The sequence below is a fragment of the Nansenia antarctica genome, assembly GCF_963989245.1.
Source record: "Nansenia antarctica genome assembly, chromosome: 16".
NCBI lineage: Eukaryota > Metazoa > Chordata > Actinopteri > Argentiniformes > Microstomatidae > Nansenia > Nansenia antarctica.
Window position 1 is genome coordinate 11,513,881 of NC_137686.1, and position 21,046 is coordinate 11,534,926.

Sequence of the window (21,046 nt, forward strand, 5' to 3'; positions counted from 1 at the left end):
TTTTTTAAAGTGTTTTTTTTTCTTTCCTAACACCAGGGGAGCCATCTCTCCTAAATTTCGTTGTTTGGTACCTGTACTGTAGCAATGACAATAAAGACCATTCATTCATTCATTCATTCATTCATCAGCCAGAGGTGTGACACTATTTACATCCCAATAACCACTGTAATGAGCTCCATACCACTATTGTCATGAGCTGATTGACCATTTGGCTGGGTTTCTGTGGAATGTTATTAAAAAGGCACAACAAAATACTGGAAAGAAACATCACACAATAATGAAAATGACAACAACATACTTCTCATAAAACATACATTAAAATAAGATCAAACATGACTATACACCCAACTATTAATACATTCAAACGTAATAACATGGAAAAAAGGGGTTTGACGATTTGATCACAGACAGGATGTCTGCTAGGTGCCTCGTTCATCTGTGACACAAAGGACCCAGAACACTTGTAAACTAAAGTGTAAAGTGGTTCCTTTCTCTTGCTTCTCTAAGAGCTCTTATGGTTGAAACTCACTTGATCCATATTCTAGGAGGTGTAATTAGCTCACTGACCTGCGGTGACTGTCTGACTGATGCACCATTTGATTTGGTTGAACTCCTGTGTGGTATTGACTTCTTTGACCCCTGCATGACGCCTGCATGGCACATCAGCTCAGTTGGATAAAAAGGGGAAAGTTCCAGCAGGTAAACGGACCTACATGCACCTATAACTATTACAGTGGCGGCTGGTGCTAAACATTTTGGGTGGGGCACAGGTTATGGGGGCATGCTCCACGGGGAAGAATATCAACTTTAAAATCTGGATTTACAGTCGATTTTAGCATGAGAATAGCTCTACCCCCCTGTACAGACCTCGCCATCCCCTCTACCCCCCTGTACAGACCTCTTCATCCCCTCTACCCACCTCTACAGACCTCTTCATCCCCTCTACCCCCCTGTACAGACCTCTTCATCCCCTCTACCCACCTCTACAGACCTCTTCATCACCTCTACCCACCTCTACATCTCCTCTACCCACCTCTACAGACCTCTCCATCCCCTCTACCCCCTGTACAGACCTCTCCATCCCCTCTACCCCCCTGTACATACCTCCTCATCCCCCCTACCCCCCTGTACAGACCTCTTCATCCCCTCTACCCCCCTGTACATACCTCCTCATCCCCCCTACCCCCCTGTACAGACCTCTTCATCCCCTCTACCCCCCTGTACATACCTCCTCATCCCCCCTACCCCCCTGTACAGACCTCTCCATCCCCTCTACCCCCCCTGTACAGACCTCTTCATCCCCTCTACCCCCCTGTACAGACCTCTTCATCCCCTCTACCCCCCTGTACATACCTCCTCATCCCCCCTACCCCCCTGTACAGACCTCTCCATCCCCTCTACCCCCCTGTACAGACCTCTTCATCCCCTCTACCCCCCTGTACAGACCTCTTCATCCCCTCTACCCCCCTGTACAGACCTCTTCATCCCCCCTACCCACCTCTACAGACCTCTTCATCCCCCCTACCCACCTCTACAGACCTCTTCATCCCCCCTACCCACCTCTACATACCTCCTCATCCCCCCTACCCCCCTGTACAGACCTCTCCATCCCCTCTACCCCCCCTGTACAGACCTCTCCATCCCCTCTACCCCCCTGTACAGACCTCTTCATCCCCTCTACCCCCCTGTACAGACCTCTTTATCCCCTCTACCCCCCTGTACAGACCTCTTCATCCCCCCTACCCCCCTGTACAGACCTCTTCATCCCCTCTAGTGAGTGTGTGAGTGTGAGTGTGTGTGTGTGTGTGTGTGTGTGTGTGTGTGTGTGTGTGTGTGTGTGTGTGCGTGTGTGCGTGTGTGCGTGTGTGCGTGTGTGCGTGTGTGTGTGTGTGTGTGTGTGCGTGTGCTGAATACATAAACAAACAAGCTAAAAGACGACAATAGAAAACGTACCATGCTGACGATATTACTAAATGTTTGAAGTAGCTTTTATCTTAGCTGACTCTCTTACCTTCAGGTCGAGTTTGTGTATTCTGGCTTCGCAAAACACCAACAGTAGCAGCCTAACAGCCGCGGAGATTGCGCGGAGATTGCGCGGAGATTGCGACCACAAACGAAGTTTGACTTCGGTAATAGGTCCAGTTGTAATATCCTCAAGCAGGGGAGGCTGGCTCCCCACCAAAGGGAGAAGAGAGAGATTTTTTTTCTATGACTTCTAGACAGTGTTGCTTCTGAATATCATAGTCCAATCAGCTAGTGTTCTGTGGCGTATATCATAGTCCAATCAGCTAGTGTTCTGTGGAGTATGTTCCAATCAGCTTCAAGTCCCGCCCCTTTCGGTGCATGTCCCAAAACCCCATAGACAATTGACCGAATGGCCTGAAGTTACCAAAATAGATTTTACATGCAAGTCTACGAGAACAGCCTAGTGCAACTTCGAGTAGACTGAAAGTTGCCCCGAAAGGGGCGGGACTTGAAGCTGATTGGAACATACTCCACAGAACACTAGCTGATTGGACTATGATATACTCCACAGAACACTAGCTGATTGGACTATGATATTCAGAAGCAACACTGTCTAGAAGTCATAGAAAAAAAATCTCTCTCTTCTCCCTTTGGTGGGGCATTGCCCAATTGCACCTAATGAACCAGCCTCCCCTGAACTATTAACTATAACACTGCTTTACATTGTTTGCTGGCTCACAAAACAAGCTGTGTTGACTAGCGAGTGTGTCATTGATTTTCAACAAAACTGAAATGTATTTACAAAAAAAAATCTGAATATTGAACAGCTTCCACCCCACAGATGGACATGTGTTTGTGTTGATGAGAAGTGATAATATCTTGTCTTCCTTATTGTTGTATTATTAGTATTTTTACCCCTCAGTAACCCCTCAGAACTGAGGTAGAGCTTTGCTTTGTATCTTGCTTCTCTAAGAGCTCTTAATAAACTGAGGAGACTTTGTTTCATCACATCGTGTACCTTAGTGGTAAGTTCTTGTAAGCCTAGCAACTCACGTGTATCTTTATTATTGATTAATTAGTAGAAATTACACGACAAGAGACAGCTGTATGTCACCCCTCATGGTTGAAACTCACTTGATCCATATTCTTGAAGTGTTGCTGAGTACAGTGGTAGTAATCATGTTTAGCCTTGCAAGATTATTTGTGTACAATCAATTATATGTCCCCTTATGCAGTGCAGCAGTCTTTCACCACAATAATTAGGATATTAGAAGAATTATGTAGTTGCATATCATTTGCGTTACTTTATCCATATGTAGCATTTCGAAATGCTTAAACAAGCTTTTATTTTTAAGAAATGTACCCGAGTTAAGTGGGCGGAGTTCCAGAACACAGCTCCGGAAGGACCCGGTGATGACGTCATCAAAAGACGACAACGTGTTTATAACATGTTTCATTCTACTCCTGATGTGAGTCCGTCGAGGTCGCCAGCTTGGAGGAAATTTGTTTGAGTTCTTATTTTTTAAGACTTCCGACAGGGCCGTTTGGAGCAGCGCCGGTATCTCCACATTGGTGAAAACGCAGAAATGTAAGTAAAACGTGTTCGTAGCAGCAAGTCCTGCATCGCATTGTTTCATTCGTCTCGTAATGGTGGTTGTTTCTTGAGGAAAGTTTAAATGAGGTGAACATACTAATCAGAAGAGATGTTGTATCTGTTTGATCGTTTCTACCGGAATACACCACGGAACAAACATATGTTCTGATGAGTATTTAGATTTCATATCAACACGTTTTCGTCTGTCCTTTGTGCAACTCGTGTGAGGCCGTGGTTTGCAGTTGCAAAGTCACAATGTCTGCTCTGAATGAGGTCGAAATGGGATAGACTGTAGGGTGTTCACACATATAATTTTGCTTTCACTTTAGATTAAAATAAATATGTCCATCTCACAGAGAATTTCATGAGAAAAACAATGGTCCAAACCCCATGGTTCTATCATGTACGGTTCAAAAGTTAGCAAGGTTTACCTCTTTACATACACATGTGAATTCCAGGAATTTATCTCAATAGAATCTAGACCAGGGGTGCCCAATACGTCGATCGCGATCGACCGGTCGATCGCAAAGGTAGTATGGGTAGATCGCATGGCATTGAACAAAACGGGGGGGGAAAAAAAAAAAAAAAAAAAAAATTTTTTTTTAAAAAGTTCGCCTATCATCCATCCTCACTATGGCTTTTGCCACTTGATTGACGTACAGGTAAGCCAGTCTGCGATCTGAGCTTTTCACCTACACCTAACACGCGGTTCACCACGCATGCGCAGTCAACAGCACCAACTACAAAATACAAAATACCGGCGAGACTAATTACCTAGTTAGCCTTCCAATTTCTACTATTTACTATATAATACTAAATAAAGGCTATACAAATGAGTGGGGAAGCTGGACCAAGTAAGAAACCAATAACGTATAACTTCCATCCAGAATGGGAGGAGGACTTTTTTACAAGATGTGATATTGGAAGTGCGTCTGTCTGATCAGCAAATCTACGATGGCTATTTCGAAGAAGGGAAATGTGGCAAAAGAGCGAAAATGTACGGCTGCAACGATAGCTTCTTATCGCGTCAGTCACGTTCTTGTTAAACACATGAAGTCATTCAAAGACGGCGAAATTGTGAAAAAAGTTTCTCGAGGCTGCAGATTGCCTTTTCGATGACAGATCCACAGTGGCTGATGACACCTTGCAGCCTGCTCATACAGCCCTGACTATTAGAAACTAGCTGCCTCCTCCCAGTGCCAGGTCTCCCACTAAGGTAGAGAAATGCATTTATTTCCTCCTTTCAAACTAGGGAACTACCTGTTTTGTATCTGGTTTACTTTTCTGTTTGTTGGATCAGTAGTTGGCTATGGTACTGCAGACTGGCTGTCAGTGTGTGAGTGAGAGAAAGTGAGTGTGTGTGTGTGTGTGTGTGTGTGTGTGTGTGTGTGTGTGTATGTGTGTGTGTGTGTGTGTGTGTGTGTGTGTGTGTGTGTGTGTGTGTGTGTGTGTGTGTGTGTGTGTGTGTGTGTGTGTGTGTGTGTGTGTGTGTAAGAGAGTGAGAGAGAGAGAGGGGGAGAGAGAGGGAGGGTTTGTGCTATGGCTCCCTATGCAGACTGGCAAGTGTGTGTGTGTGTGTGTGTGTGTGTGTGTGTGTGTGTGTGTGTGTGTGTGTGTGTGTGTGTGTGTGTGTGTGTGAATGTGTGTGAATGTGTGTGAGCGAGAATAGCAAAGAGGGAGGGTTTGTGATGGTCTTCTCCTGTGGCTGTGTGACAGAGAGAGGGAAAGTGTATTGTGAGTTTACTATGCAGGCTGGGAACTGTGTGTGTGTGTGTGTGTGTGTGTGTGTGTGTGTGTGTGTGTGTGTGTGTGTGTGTTTGTAGTACGTGCATGTACGTTTGCGATGTTGAAACTAGACTGGTAGATCTTGGCAGACTGGCTACTTGAAAAGTAGATCTTGGTTCCAAAAAGTGTGAGCACCCCTGATCTAGACCTAACAAGTGGTCACTGCTGTGCAGTAATGGAACACACAAATTATGAAATTCAACTTTATCTTTTAAACTATTCATTTTTATTACACAAAGCTATATATCATTCTTTTCAGAATTTTAAGACCAATATTAATAGCAGATGACATTTTTTATCGCACAATTAATATCCAAGATGGCGGATTAAATCCAATATGGCTTTCGTTAAGACACTGGATACACCAATTATGAAATTCAAATGTATCTTTTAAACTGTTCATTTTTATTAAATAAATCTATATATCATGTTTTTGAGAATTTTAAGACCAATATTAATAGCAAATATAAACATTTATCACACAATTCATATCCAAGAGGGCAGACTAAATCTAACATGGCCACCATGGCCAAATGTTTTTGTTGTCTTTTGTAAATGTTGTGTTAGGTTTTTGTGTATAAATGCTATGCATACAACTATGCATAATTCAAAAGGAGAGGAATAGTTATGACCAAGAAATTGCATAAATAATCCAGGTCCAGGCACTAAAGGTAGGTAACAAAACATTTATTCAATGGGACGGGGTGTTGGAGGGTGGGGAGTGATCAGAGAAAGTACAAATCGTGGTTTTTAATATCCTTTAAAAGAGGAAAACACCAGTGTTCCTCACAAACATCATACTTGATGTTGAACAGAGTGTTAATGACTTCCTCTGCTTGAGGCTCTTGAAGTCCACAGACTGTTGCTGGAAACCACTCTACCTTCCCATCCTCCTTGCACAGGTGCATGACCCTCCTGCCAACCAACAGCTCAGGCCTTCTACCGAACTCCTCCAGCCATGACATAGCCTGCTGTATTTTCCCCTTCTGCTCTGCCTCTTTTAATTTAAAGAGCATTTTGGCTCTGCAGTCGCTAATTGTGATTTGCTGCTCTTCCCTGGACCTATATACAAGACCACCAGGCTGAATGATCTGAGGGACACTGACATTAGCCTCCAAGATGGACATGAGTTTTTTTTTAGTTCTTCCACTGAGTATTTCCTCTTCTCCCTTGTTTCCTGGAAGAGATGCCTCTCCCCCGCAGAGTTCAGGACGTTTTTTTGAAATCTTATCTGGGCCAGGAGCGCCTCCCTCCACTCACCAGAGCCTATCTCGTTGAGCCGCGACTGCACTTCCTCCTTGGACCATGGCCCCCCCAACTTGGTGACACCTTGTGTCAACTGAATTTTTGTGGTCCGAAGTGCGGCATCTTTAGCTTTTTTTGATTCTATCTTGCTCGCCATCTTCTCCTCCAGAGCCAATTGTAGTGTAGCCTTCTTTTCCTTCATTGACAAAATGAAGGAAGGAACTTGACGCCTTGCCTCATCAATAACCTTTGTTCTCTCAGCAGGGCTCAGGCTCTCCAGATAATTGCTGGGCTTATTTTGCCACCACATGACCAGCGTCTCCAGGTTGTGATTGGAGATGGAGGGCTTGGAACGGAGCAGGTGGTCAAGCACAGCCAGGTCACACTCACCCAGCATGTTGGTCTTGGGGACTGTGCTTGCCATCTGCTGTACTGGAGTGCTGGGGTGCCAGTGTTTCCCCCCTGGCAGCTGGATGGAAGCCTGCCTCTGTAGCACAACCAGCATCTCCGCGCTAATGAGCTCAATGGCGAGCTGGGTGAAGGCGCTCTCCTCCGCATTCTCCACCTCTCTGAATATCTTTGCCGTCAGCTCGTTGTCAAGGGGCTGCACGGCGAACACTGAACCCCTCTTCATCGCCATGGAGCCATCGATGGACCACACCTGGAGGGAGGAGAGCATCCTTTCAAGATCACTGTTCAGATCTAGGATGTTACCAGGCATCTTCAGGATCCTTTCGAAAGGCTCCATGAGGAGAGCATAGACCAGGCCCATGGCCCTGCACCCGGCCCTGTACAGAGGCTCCTTAATGTCATACCTCACTGACTTTACCAGGTCGTTGTCAGCAGGCCAGTCAGTGAGGAACATAGCAGCATCTTCCCAGTGGAAGTACAGGGCCAGGGCATTTTGAAATGAAATGTTCATTCGGTGGCCATGGTAGGTCACAAGATAGTTTTTTGTCTGCCCTTTGCCTCTCAAAAAAACCTCCCACATGTCGGGTGCCCCAGCAACTGCAGACCCACGCCGTGTGAATAGGGCTGCAGCGGTTCTGATCACTCATTGTGTCCCTGCCTCCTTACTGTGCAGACTGTGGGGATTGGTGCCCTCAGAGAGTGTGATATCCAGAGCATGGAGAGCACGGGCTGCTGCAGGCTCCATATTCACCAGCAGGTGCATTCGGCACGCAAAGGTCCCCATCTCCACGAGCTGCTGTTGCTGGTCTGTTGAAAGACTAAAAAATATTTAAAAAGCTTTAGATTAGATTAAAGTGTGTAAAATGTGTGTAAAATGTGTTTGCACAAAATAAAACACTACTCACAAGAATCAGAGTTAACAGTTAACTAACTATAATTCTTCTTGTCCTTTTCTAATTTCTTATCAATACTCATTTATTGTTTCTATTAACACACAAAACAAATTGAAGCCTCCTGGTCTTATTTAAATAACTAGCCTAATGCACTGCTATCAAACTCTGGGATTATCTAAAATCACTGCATTATACCTATCAAACGCTGGGATTATTGTTGGCAGTAGCTCTTCCCGAAACTGGGCCAGAAGTCGATTGAAGACCCCGTTGACTGCTGCCTGGTCTGACATCAAGCACTTGATGCTCGACACAAGTGATGCCACGATTACTGACTTCTCCTCCTCAGCTGATGTGATTGCTGCTGCTAGACTGTCTATGCTCTCCTTGAAAGCGGTCAGATAGGTCTCAGCATCTCCTCCTGCTACCTGCCTCAGCCCTAAGGTCAGGTGTTTCCCTGACTTCAGTGACACCTAAAACATACACCGTAACCGCTTTTAAACCTCAATCATGTTTGCCTTAAAGCAAATTCACAATAACAATAAATGCATTTTGTATACTTAAATATATTATATATGTTATGTAAATCCAGAATTGCAATCAATGTATAAATTAGTATAATAATTTACTGCCTGATTTAATTGGAAACAAGTACATGTTGTTTACACACACACACACACACACACACACACACACACACACACACACTTTAGAGGATTATGGTTATTGTTAGAGGGCTCAATGGCAGTACATACCTGCATGCCTTGGTAATGGCTGTGATTAAATGTGGTGGCATCCTGGTGTAGTGTTGTGCCTGCACCACTCTCCGGATCAAAGTCCTTCAGCATTTCCTCAGCAACCTTACCAATGGACACAATTGATTTTATTATGAATTTGCCATAAACATAATTGTGTTTAAATGGGCAAAACATTTTCAAGAAGTTGAGCAATAGACCAATATCATGTTCAGATATATTTTTACCTGCTTACTCGCCACTATTCTGGCCTCCATCATAATACGACTGCTGAGAAGTGTCTTGCTGGGAAGCCTCTGTGGTACCTTGCCCGTCAGGTTTTTAATGACTGTAGTGAGGACCTTTGGCAGCTTTCGGATGCTCACATTCCCCTCTGTCAGTAGTGTCATGCAGACCTCCCGGATTTCATTTGTGTATCTGCCATTTTCAAATGTGGCAACCTCCTCCCTCTCAGTGCAGTCTATCACAGACTGAAGCTCTCGCTCTCTCCTTTCCAGCTGCTTTACCTCAGCTTCCAGGTGTTGAATGGAGGCCTCTGCCATATATTCAGCCTCATCCCTCTCCCGCCTGGCTTTCGCCACATTCCCTCTCATCACACTCAGCCTCTTCTGAAGGGCCACCTTCTCCTGCTTCCACTTGTCCTGGAGGCTCAACTTCTCAGTGAGCACCTGTATTACTCCCTCTTTCTCCTCAAGATCCTCCTTGGATAGCTTAATGGTAGTTTTTAGCCGTTTAATTGTTTTGTCTTTCATGTCCAATGCTCTTTTTCTTGGTAAAGTTGCTTTTACTCTAATTAATTGTTGTAGGCAGAGGTCATACTGTTTGGTCAGATTAGAGTTCTCAAGTTCAAATTGTTCCAATTGTAATTTCAATGATTGTCTGTCCAATGTGGCATCTATGCTGGCCTGCTGATACTGTAATATACTGGTCTGGAATTTGGTCTGACTATCAGCTGCGTTTTCCTCCATGGCTGTGAGCTGTGTTTGTATTTGAGAGACCTGCTCTTCTGATGACTGAAGCTTTCTGCTTAGGGATAGGTTTTCTTTTTTGAGTTGGGTTTCAATTGAATTTGGGGTTCGGGCCTTTGGTGGAAGAAATTCAGATTGCCAAAATAATTGTAGGTCTTTACACTTGTTTTTCTTCATTTTCTTGATTTTAGAGAGGGCATCATCACATTTTTGTCTGAGGCTGTTTGAGTGTCCATATTTATTAGGAACCAATTTAATTATTTCTTCAGTTAATTCTGCTGCAGTCTTCCCCTTTAAACTCTGCTCATAGAGCCAGCCGTTTGTAACGATAGGTGTCACTTGAGGTAACATTTGGAGTGGTGACACTTGAGGTGACACTTGAGGTGCGTTTGTGGCCATAGCTAGACTCTGTAAAAATCAAATATGAACTTATCAAAACAAAGAACCGAAATTAGGCTAGTCAGTACTGTGTGTTACATGGATTACATTTTATGTGGACATAAAACAACATATACACTTATCTAGCGATCTTACTATTAACCCTTCGAAACCGGAGGTTTCACATTCACACAAACAGCGTCTAGCGGGCTAGAGTAGGCTCTCGAAATTACAACCGGAGCGGAGTAGACTGTATTTCTAATCAAAATCCGCTGGATACAAGACAAACATGTAGCTATATGTATATATTTTTAGATAGAAAACAAGTTGAATTGAACAGAAACCCACCGCGAAGATGATCAGACGTCAATAATGATGAGGATCTGTCAAGTGTCTCCTTAAATTTACCACAGGAAAAAATCCTCCAATGAGTGGAGACTGGCGGAAGACCAATAGGAAGTCAAGATGCCTTAGATACAGGTGACACGTCCATTAAAAGGATTTCTATTGATCAGAGCCGCGGAAATGACAAGAAAGAGAGCTTGTAAATAGCGGAAAATCACTGGAGATAGGGATTAGAACGGCGCCGCTTAATGCGGCAGTGAGTAGCAACGGTAACATTGAAATTACATTCTTAAAACAATAAGTACAACGAAAACAAGTACACAGAGCTAAAACTATAATACATATGGACATATATGTTGACACATGTAAGACAATATCTTCCAAAAATGTATTTTTAATGGTGATTAAGTAGCGCAACCCTGGCAAAACCCCGTTTTCGCACGTTCTACGACCAGTGGGTGGACTCCCTATAGACTGGATATCAGAGTAAAGAACAGTGATATTCTAGACTTAATAGGGTGAATTTACAAAGGCTGAATAGATGAGTCGCTTTGAAAGTTGTTGACTTCTGTTACAGTGTGTCCTCGTTTCCAATCTAGACCTTATTTATCTATGAAATATTGCAGAATGGCATTTCTAGTTAGTCTGTTTAGTTGAAAGGTTAGATAGATATGATGTTGGAAAGATAGATGGTTAGACAGTCAGAGTTTGATAGATAGATAGATGGATTGTATGTTACAGATAGATAGAAGGTTAGACAGAGTCAGATAGTTAAATAGGTAGATAGATAGATAGTATGATAGATAGATAGGAGTCTGGGGTAGTTCAGTGGACCGGGTGGAGGGTTGGTTGACTGGTTGAGAGTGGTAGTGTCGGTTGTTGAAGAGTTGAGTGTTGTTGTGTAATCATTGAAGTTGAATAAGTATCAAAACCGAAAGTCATAAAAACACGAGTTAGACGACTCTGCGCGTTTTAAAGTTGGATTTGTGTGAAGAGCTTGTTTTCTCTCCCTAACCCTCATGAATTCAGAGAAGGAATTTAGCAATAGATGGTACCATTTGTTATTCAGGGAGACAGCCAGCCAGGAGGTAGGCTATTAATGATGCCCAGAGTAATCATGAGAAAGGCTTGGAATAGGCCTATATGGGGGAAAGAGTTAGCCTAATCACTGATCAAAGGGTTTCACAGCAACAGCCCCAGAATATTGAGCTGGGAGTTGGGGGCACGGTATGTAAATGAGTATTTGGGGAGGGGTCCCCACTCCCCAGGAGAATTCTATAAGAGATGATATTTCTGAGTGCCTAGAGAGTTGCATCTGAACTCGCTCAGGCCCCGGTCTGTAATAAAGGGCCTCTTGTGATCAGCAGCTCCGGTTTCTTAGAGAGTTTTTATTGTTATTATTTGAAGGTGTTAGAGTAAAGTCTTCCCCAACAGTTATCTGAGTAGCAGCAGGTGGAAGAATTTAAACAAGTAAAGTAGCATATACACTAACGTTAGGCCAGTATGCACAACTCCAACTCTGTCAACCTAACTTTTCAATTTGTAGTGTTTAAATTATCTATTATAACTGTCAAGATATCCTATACTGACCACCTCAATACCCACCATAATTGTATCTTATTAACCTTTGCTAGAGTGTTTGTCAAGGCTTCTTCTTCATTTCTTTATAATACTACTTTGCATATGCTGTCTACTGCCAGTCGCCCCCTGCTGGATCTATAACGGCATTGCATGGAAATGCTTCTTGAAGGGAGATTCTCAATGCAGCAAAGCAATCCTGTATACTATCCTGTACTGTGGCAGAATCCTGCATGCATTCAAAAGTATTTTGACAGACCACATGTCAAACTGTTCTTGGGCAAGTCACTGTACCCCAAATTGCTCCCAATGAGCGGGCTCGCGCCTTTCATGGTAGCTTGCTGCCAGTGGTGTGTTAATGGGTGAATTAGAGGCCATTGTAAAGCGCTTTGGAATAGGTCAGTCCATTTACCATTACCATTTGAGACACCACCATATTGCTTAGACTTTCAAACCCACCAGAGCCAGAGGGTGTAGAGAATTGGGTCTCGGCCCAGCCACTGCTAAAGACGCTTTACAACAGGGGTCACCAACTACATTTGTCCAAGGGCCAGAATTTTTCGAAGCTTACACTGTGGGGGCCGGACTTATTTTTATTTATTCTATTTAGGCATAATTAGCATATTATTGTTTAATATCTTCACTTTCTTACAAAATGTATGTTATTGATTTATTATCAGTGTTAACAGACTCCTGACACCTATACTGCAGCCAGCCACCAGGGGGCGATCAATATATTTTGGCTTCACTTCATTGTAATCATTTTCAGTTCTCAATCAAGCAAAATGTCACTCTCAAAGAACCTGAAGCGTAAAATTGATGTGGAAAAACGCAGCTTTAATGAGGAATGGACTGACAAGTACGCATTCATCTGCCAACATTTAGTAACGCAAAACCTGTATGCCTCATCTGCACTGAAGCTATTGAAAAACAATACAATCTTCGCCGTTACAATTATACAAGGCATGCAGCTTTCAGAGAATCATACCCTGAGGAGTCATACCCTGAGACCCGTCACAGAAAAATAGACTTAAAAGCAACTTAAAAGCTGGATATGGACATGCCAGTGGAATTATTAGCAGAACGTTATCTGAACGAGAGGGCAACTAGTGCATCTCTCCGGGCTGTCTGGGTTCTACAATCATAACAAGCCATTTACCTCATTCATGTTTTGACTGAGAAGTTATTTGTTATTTAAGTCACTATAATGTGCATGTGAAAAAAGAGCCTATAACACGAAATGTTAAACAAGAGCATGTGAAGAAAAAAAACACGAAATGTTAAATGAGTATATGAAAAAAAACAAAAACGAAATGTTAAATGAGAGCTATGAGTGTGTCCCCATTCTTGCATGCGAATAGGCGCTACGTCTGCCGAATTCCATTTAAAAGACGGGAATTAGTTTCAGCTTTGCTACTGCTATTTAGATGCAAGGTTGCAGCTTTGTGAATGAGTTAGGTCTGAATCGTCCTGCATTGGAAGAACGATATGAATCTATGCTATGGCCGCGTTCGTAAATTCGCTCTGAGAGAATCAGAGCGTCCACGTGACTGCCTCTAGTCCAATCAAATTACTTGGTTCCATGACGACGTTGAATCCAGTGTGCGCTCCGACGAATTTAAGAACGCGCCCTATATGTTCTAAACGGTATTTCCCTCCTCACATTTTCTGAATTCATTAATATTTAAAAAAACATAAATATTCCACGGGCCCGATGGGAAGCTTTGGTGGGCCGCATTCGGCCCGTGGGCCGCCTGTTGGTGACCCATGCTTTACAATAACAATTCATAGTAGTGCATATTCTTTGTTAGGTGTTTGGTAATCTGAATGTTTGTGAAATTAACTCTCCACTATGTGTTGCTCTTCCTTTGTTTACATTACACAGATCCATCTCACAGCCCAGCTACCATGTCTGAAGCCAAGTCCACAGAGTCCCTGGGTTCACAGCAGGGTCCAGAGATGGTGGCAGTGAAGTTGGAGGACTGCAGTCAACCACTGGAACATAATGTGTTAGTGAAAGAGGAAGAAGAAGAAATGATGGTGGCTGGAAGAGAGGAAGAGGAGGAAAAAGCTATGATGGTGAAAGAAGAAATAGAAGAGGAAGTGGAGGAGAAAGATGTGATAATGAAAGAAGAGGAGGAAGTGGAGGAGAAAGATGTGATTGTGAAAGAAGAAAATGGAGGAGAGGAAGGAACGGATGGTAAGTTCATGAACTTGGCTAATATTATAATTGTATGTAATGTACATTATTGGTCTATGGTGTTAATTGTGTATTAGGGATGGGTCCTTATTTATTATTACCATTACCTACTTGTTCAGAGGTTATCTGGACCATGTTAATGTAGCTGTATTGAATATTATTTAACAGACAGAACGCAGTGTGTCTTAACTGATGGGGTTAAATCAGGTTTTTTAGACATAACAAAGGATGGATCAAGGATGGATTCTTGGTCATGTTTTTTTTACTATTTACATTAAGAATATTGGATTCTGTAAATAATTAAGTAATAATAAAGTATCCTGCATTCAGATGCATGTGAGTGCACCACTCACCCAGAGGGGTAGAGAATCAGGCCACAGCCCAGCCAACATGAAAGACACTTTACTATAATAATTCATAGTAGTGCATATTCTTTGTTAGGTGTTTGTTAATCTGAATATTTGAGAAATGAACTCTCCACTATGGCTCTTCCTTTGTTTACATTACACAGATCCATCTCACAGCCCAGCTACCATGTCTGAAGCCAAGTCCACAGAGTACCTGGGTTCACAGCAGGGTCCAGAGATCGTGGCAGTGAAGTTGGAGGACTGCAGTCAAACACGGGATCTTAATGTGGTAGTGAAAGAGGAAGAAGAAGAAGTTGTGGTGAAAGAAGAGGAGGAAGGGGAGGAAAACACTATAATGGTGAAAGAAGAAATGGAAGAAGAGGAAGTGGTGGAGAAAGATGTGATGATGAAAGAAGAGGAGGGAGGAGAGGATTTACTGGAGACAGATAGTGAGTTGGATGGTACGTTCATGAACTTGACTACTATTATAATGTATTTATTGTACATTGCTCTATGGTGTTAATTGTGCATACGGGATGGGTCCTTATATATTATTACCATTACGCAGGGGTTAAAGTGGGATTTATTAAGTGGGGGGCTCTGTGTTAGAGGTGGGTAAAGGTGCGGGAGTGATGGTGGGGCTCAATACTGCCTCACAAATCAAACCATAAATGATCTTGAAATTAAAATGTCCATAATGCAATTTTAAATTTCAATCCATTTTATTTCTTTTTCATTGAGTTTCCGTAATACAGCAGGCCAATAACGTACACTGACAGTCTCTAATCTTGGTTATCTCGTATCTCTTACACAGTAAGTTAGCTAGTTATTTATATACAATCTTAGTTCAGAAGATCCCAGATGGGCTGGTATGTTGAAGCCTGTCCTCTCTGCATGCATGCCAAGTGACTAGCAGATCTTCTTTTTTTCTTCTTTTTTAACTATTTTTTAGTCCAGTATAGAAGATTGATACATTGAAAAAGGCATGAATATTTTCTGTTTTTCTCCATCCCCTCCACCCACCCCTCCCTCTCAAACATGTCTGCATGCATATATACATATACATTTGCCCATCTACACACACACAAATATAAACAAGTTTACGACTAGCAGATCTTCTAGATCTTCTTCTTTACATATTTCATGGGGTTCCAACACTCAAGAGGAGGTCCAACTAGTTAAATAAAAATAAGAGCTGAGGTGTTTTCAATTCTCAGTTGTGTGCGCAAAGGTGTGACAACATTATTAATTTCTGAAAAACCTCTTTCCCAATCTGCACTACTCACAGGAATGGTATCAATTGCATGTCTGAGTTTAAGGGTAGAGAATCAGGCCACAGCCCAGCCAACATGAAAGACACTTTACTATAATAATTCATAGTAGTGCATATTCTTTGTTAGGTGTTTGTTAATCTGAATATTTGAGAAATGAACTCTCCACTATGGCTCTTCCTTTGTTTACATTACACAGATCCATCTCACAGCCCAGCTACCATGTCTGAAGCCAAGTCCACAGAGTACCTGGGTTCACAGCAGGGTCCAGAGATCGTGGCAGTGAAGTTGGAGGACTGCAGTCAAACACTGGATCTTAATGTGGTAGTGAAAGAGGAAGAAGAAGAAGTTGTGGTGAAAGAAGAGGAGGAAGGGGAGGAAAACACTATGATGGTGAAAGAAGAAATGGAAGAAGAGGAAGTGGTGGAGAAAGATGTGATGATGAAAGAAGAGGAGGGAGGAGAGGATTTACTGGAGACAGATAGTGAGTTGGATGGTACGTTCATGAACTTGACTACTATTATAATGTATTTATTGTACATTGCTCTATGGTGTTAATTGTGCATACAGGATGGGTCCTTATATATTATTACCATTACGCAGGGGTTAAAGTGGGATTTATTGAGTGGGGGGGCTCTGTGTTAGAGGTGGGTAAAGGTGCGGGAGTGATGGTGGGGCTCAATACTGCCTCACAAATCAAACCATAAATGATCTTGAAATTAAAATGTCCATAATGCAATTTTAAATTTCAATCCATTTGATTTCTTTTTCATTGAGTTTCCTTTAATACAGCAGGCCAATAACGTACACTGACAGTCTCTTATCTTGGTTATCTCGTATCTCTTACACAGTAAGTTAGCTAGTTATTTATATACAATCTTAGTTCAGAAGATCCCAGATGGGCTGGTATGTTGAAGCCTGTCCTCTCTGCATGCATGCCAAGTGACTAGCAGATCTTCTTTTTTTCTTCTTTTTAAAATATTTTTTATTCCAGTATAGAAGATTGATACATTGAAAAAGGCATGAATATTTTCTGTTTTTCTCCATCCCCTCCACCCACCCCTCCCTCTCAAACATGTCTGCATGCATATATACATATACATTTGCTAGGGATGCACCGAAATGAACATTCTTGGCCGAGGCCGAAGCCGAATTTAAGGAAACACTTGGCCGAATACCGAATACCGAATACCGAATACCGAATGTGTATCGGCAGTTTTTAATTTTATCATTGCATAAACTAAATACATTTTGCTTTTTATTCATGCTTCTCAAAGAAAGAAATTGAGATTGAAAAAAAAGAACTTTTATATATAACTTATTATAACTAATTATCGTGGGATTTAATCTCTACTGCTTTCCAGGGTTCAAGTTAATGATATTCATGATTTGTCTCTACCCCTTCACTTTTTTCACATTTTTGAATAGATTTGCCATCAATCCACACACAGTACCCCATAATCTAAGTAAAAACGTTTTTTAATGTTTGCAAATGTATTAAAATGTAAATACAGAAATACCTCATGTACATAAGTATTCAGACCCTTTGTCACTCTTAAAATTAGGTCAAATGCTAAATGTCTTCAACAAGTCATTCAACAAGTTGAATTGAGTGTAAGGATAATAGTTCATGTTATTTCAGAATGAATATCTTTTGTTTTTATAGTCTCTGGTTTGCATAGAAACCACCGCATGATACAGCTGCATGTCATAAACTCGTGTAGAACAGCTGGGAGTCTGAATATGTTTTCAACAAGGCAACAACTCTGCTTCTTCCGCTACGACTGCTAAGCTAACTAGCTAGATGAGTGTAAGGTTGCGTTCGTAAAGTCGCTCTGAGAGCGCTGGAGCGCACACTGGGCCCGACGTCATAGAGAAACCGAGTCATTTGATTGGACGAGAGGTATTCCACGAGTGCTGATCGGATTTCCTGAGTGAATTTACGAACGCAGCCAGTTTTGCGATATTCGGCCGAATACATTCGGTGGCCGAATGTTCGGTGCATCCCTAACATTTGCCCATCTACACAAACACAAATATAAACAATTGTACGACTAGCAGATATTCTAGATCTTCTTCTTTACATATTTAATGGGGTTCCAACACTCAAGAGGAGGTCCAACTAGTTAAATAAAAATAAGAGCTGAGGTGTTTTCAATTCTCAGTTGTGTGCGCAAAGGTGTGACAACATTATTCATTTCTGAAAAACCTCTTTCCCAATCTGCACTACTCACAGGAATGGTATCAATTGCATGTCTGAGTTTAAGAAGGTTGTGGTTTTAAGTGATGTATTGATGTCTCTATTCAAATTTATTTCTTATGTGTTGTTTTGTAATGGTATAGATATTGTGGACAGGGGGCAACTGCAAAAGAGGCCTTGTTCTCAGTGTGTTTTCCCCTGTATGAATTAAGGTTGAATGAAATGTTTCTAATCCTGTATATGTTCCTACTCTTACAGGAGAGAGCTCCAACCCAGGCTCAGACAGCGAGCCCAGCTCCACCATGTCAGGAAACCACAAACAACCACAGGCTCACAGAGGAGAACATACTTACCTTGACCGTCAGTTTGGGAAGAGTTTAGCTTCCCCTAACACCCTAAAGAAACATCAGAGGAAACACACAGGAGAGAAGTCACACAACTGCACCCAATGTGGCAAGAGTTTCAGTAGACTAGAAACCCTTAAGGTACATCAGAGAGTTCACACAGGAGAGAGGCCATACCACTGCACCGAGTGTGGGAAGAGTTTCAGTCAACTAGGAAACCTAAAGATCCACGAGAGAACACACACAGGAGAGAGGTCATATGACTGCTCCCAGTGTGGGAAGAGATTTAATGAGGCAGGAAAGCTTAAGATCCATCAGATAATACACACAGGAGAGAGGCCATACCACTGCTCCCAGTGTGGGAAGAGTTTTACTACGCCAAGAGCGCTAAAGACCCACGAGAGAATACATACAGGAGAGAGACCGTACCACTGCTCCCAGTGTGGGAAGAGTTTCAGTAGACTAGATCACCTTAAGACCCATGAGAGAATACATACAGGAGAGAGACCGTACCACTGCTCCAAGTGTGGGAAGAGTTTCAGTCAACTAAGTACCTTAAAGTTACATCAGAGAATTCACACAGAAGAAAGGCCATACCACTGCTCCCAGTGTGGGAAGAGTTTCAATCGACTAGAAGACCTAATGAGGCATCAGATAATACACACAGGAGAGAGACCGTACCAGTGCTCCCAGTGTGGGAAGAGTTTCAATCGATTAGGAACCCTAAAGAGACATGAGAGAACACACACAGGAGAGAGGCCATATCACTGCTCCCAGTGTGAGAAGAGTTTCAGTCATCTATTGTCCTCATCTCTATTGTCCTCATAGTGAAATCCTATCCAGGAAACATTCTTGTGGTGAAGAAAGTGCAAATGCAGGTGCAAATGACTGAGTGGCAGACATTGTATATACTTCTGATTTTGTTTTTAGGTTTGGTTTTATTGTGTGTTTGATTATATTTTCTGTTTCATATTTCAACGTTTGCTTTCATTGTAATTCTGTATATTCTCAGTTTGACAATAAATCTGAGTCAAACTTCATTTTCTTGTATGATTTTCTTTGAGTGGGAAAACATATAGAGGTGAATGGTTTACTTTTCAAAACAAGTGAGAAAACAGTTTAATTTGGATGGAATGTATACCTATAGTGATCTGTCAGTGAAATATAATTAGTTTTACAGTTTGGTACATGAGAAAGGTCAAATGGCACTGGTGGTGCCAAAAGTTCTCCAAATGGCACAATTTGGTGGTCCGTCTGGACATACCTGTACTAACACCTCTCCAAAGTGTCACTGGCTCACATACTAGCATCTAACTTGGGACAAGTACTAATCATACATTGGAATACTGATTACATACAAAGTCCTAGCTCTATTTGCTACTACACAGTAACATCTATTTTGATTCTGACACCCCACAGGTGTTAGCTTTCATCTGATACCAAGATTATTACAATGGCCCTTATGGTTGTGGAGATATTCTATATTCATTGTGGGCATGTCACTTCCTGCAGGTTATAATTCTGCTTCATTTTGTATTCAGTTAATTATTGATGATTGTATATCTTTGTCATGTGTAGAATATTATTCTGAAGTCAGATCTGAGCATATCCGCACAAAACCTGAAGGTGGTATCCTGGCATTGGTATTATTTTTCAGGTAGTGGATGAGCACAGCGTGCCAGGAAAGGACCATGTGGACAGCCTGGCAGAGTAACCAGGCTGTCAGCACCATCCTCGGCTTGTGACAGGAACCCTGCTGGTGACAGGAACCCTGCTAGAACCCTGCTGGAATACGCCTAACTTGTTCATTTGTGTGTGAGTGTGTGTTTATTTGTAATTATTTAAATAACAAATGTTCTGTTTCAAATATGAATCTTTTATCTCCTCTGTAAATAGTTATTTATTTAACAGGGTTTTTAAGAGGTTAATTTGTTTATTTGTGTGTGAGTATGTTTTTTGTGATTATTAAAATAACAAATGTTCTATTTCAAATATAAATCTTTCATCTGAGTTTTATTTGATCATTTAGACACATTGCTAATAGCAAGTGATGCAATCCACGAGAGAAAGAAACAGGTCTGATCATTTTATAACAGATCCTTTCTCACAAAGATACACATGCAACTTGAATAAAGTATCGTACCTATAGGCCCATAGCACAGTCATTAAAAATCATTAAAACAACAGATTCTTCCTCTACAACATCAGAAGGATACGACCATTCCTTACCAGAGAGGCAGCGCAACTCTTGACCCAGGCACTGGTCATCTCCCGCCTGGATTACTGCAATGTACTCCTGGCTGGGCTCCCCGCTTCAGCCATTAGACCTCTGCAGCTCATCCAGAATGCTGCTGCCCGGCTGGTATTCAACCTCCCCAAATACTCGCATGTCACCCCTCTCCTTCGCACCCTGCACTGGCTCCCGATAGCAGCTCGCATCAGATTCAAGACCCTGGTGCTTGCATACCAGGAAGCTAAAGGGACAGCCCCTGCCTACCTGAAGGAAATGGTAACCCCCCAAACCCCTGCCCGCTCACTCCGCTCCTCCACCTCGGCTGGCCGACTGGCCCCACCTCCTCTACACAGCAGTCGGGCTGCCCGATCACATCTCTTCACAACACTGGCTCCCCGCTGGTGGAATGAGCTCCCCACGGCCGTCAGAACGGCTGAGTCACTACCCATCTTCCGTCGTAGACTGAAGACCCATCTCTTCAGCTTACATCTTAACTGCTCCTCCTGAGACATCTTCTGACCCTCACCACTACGTCTC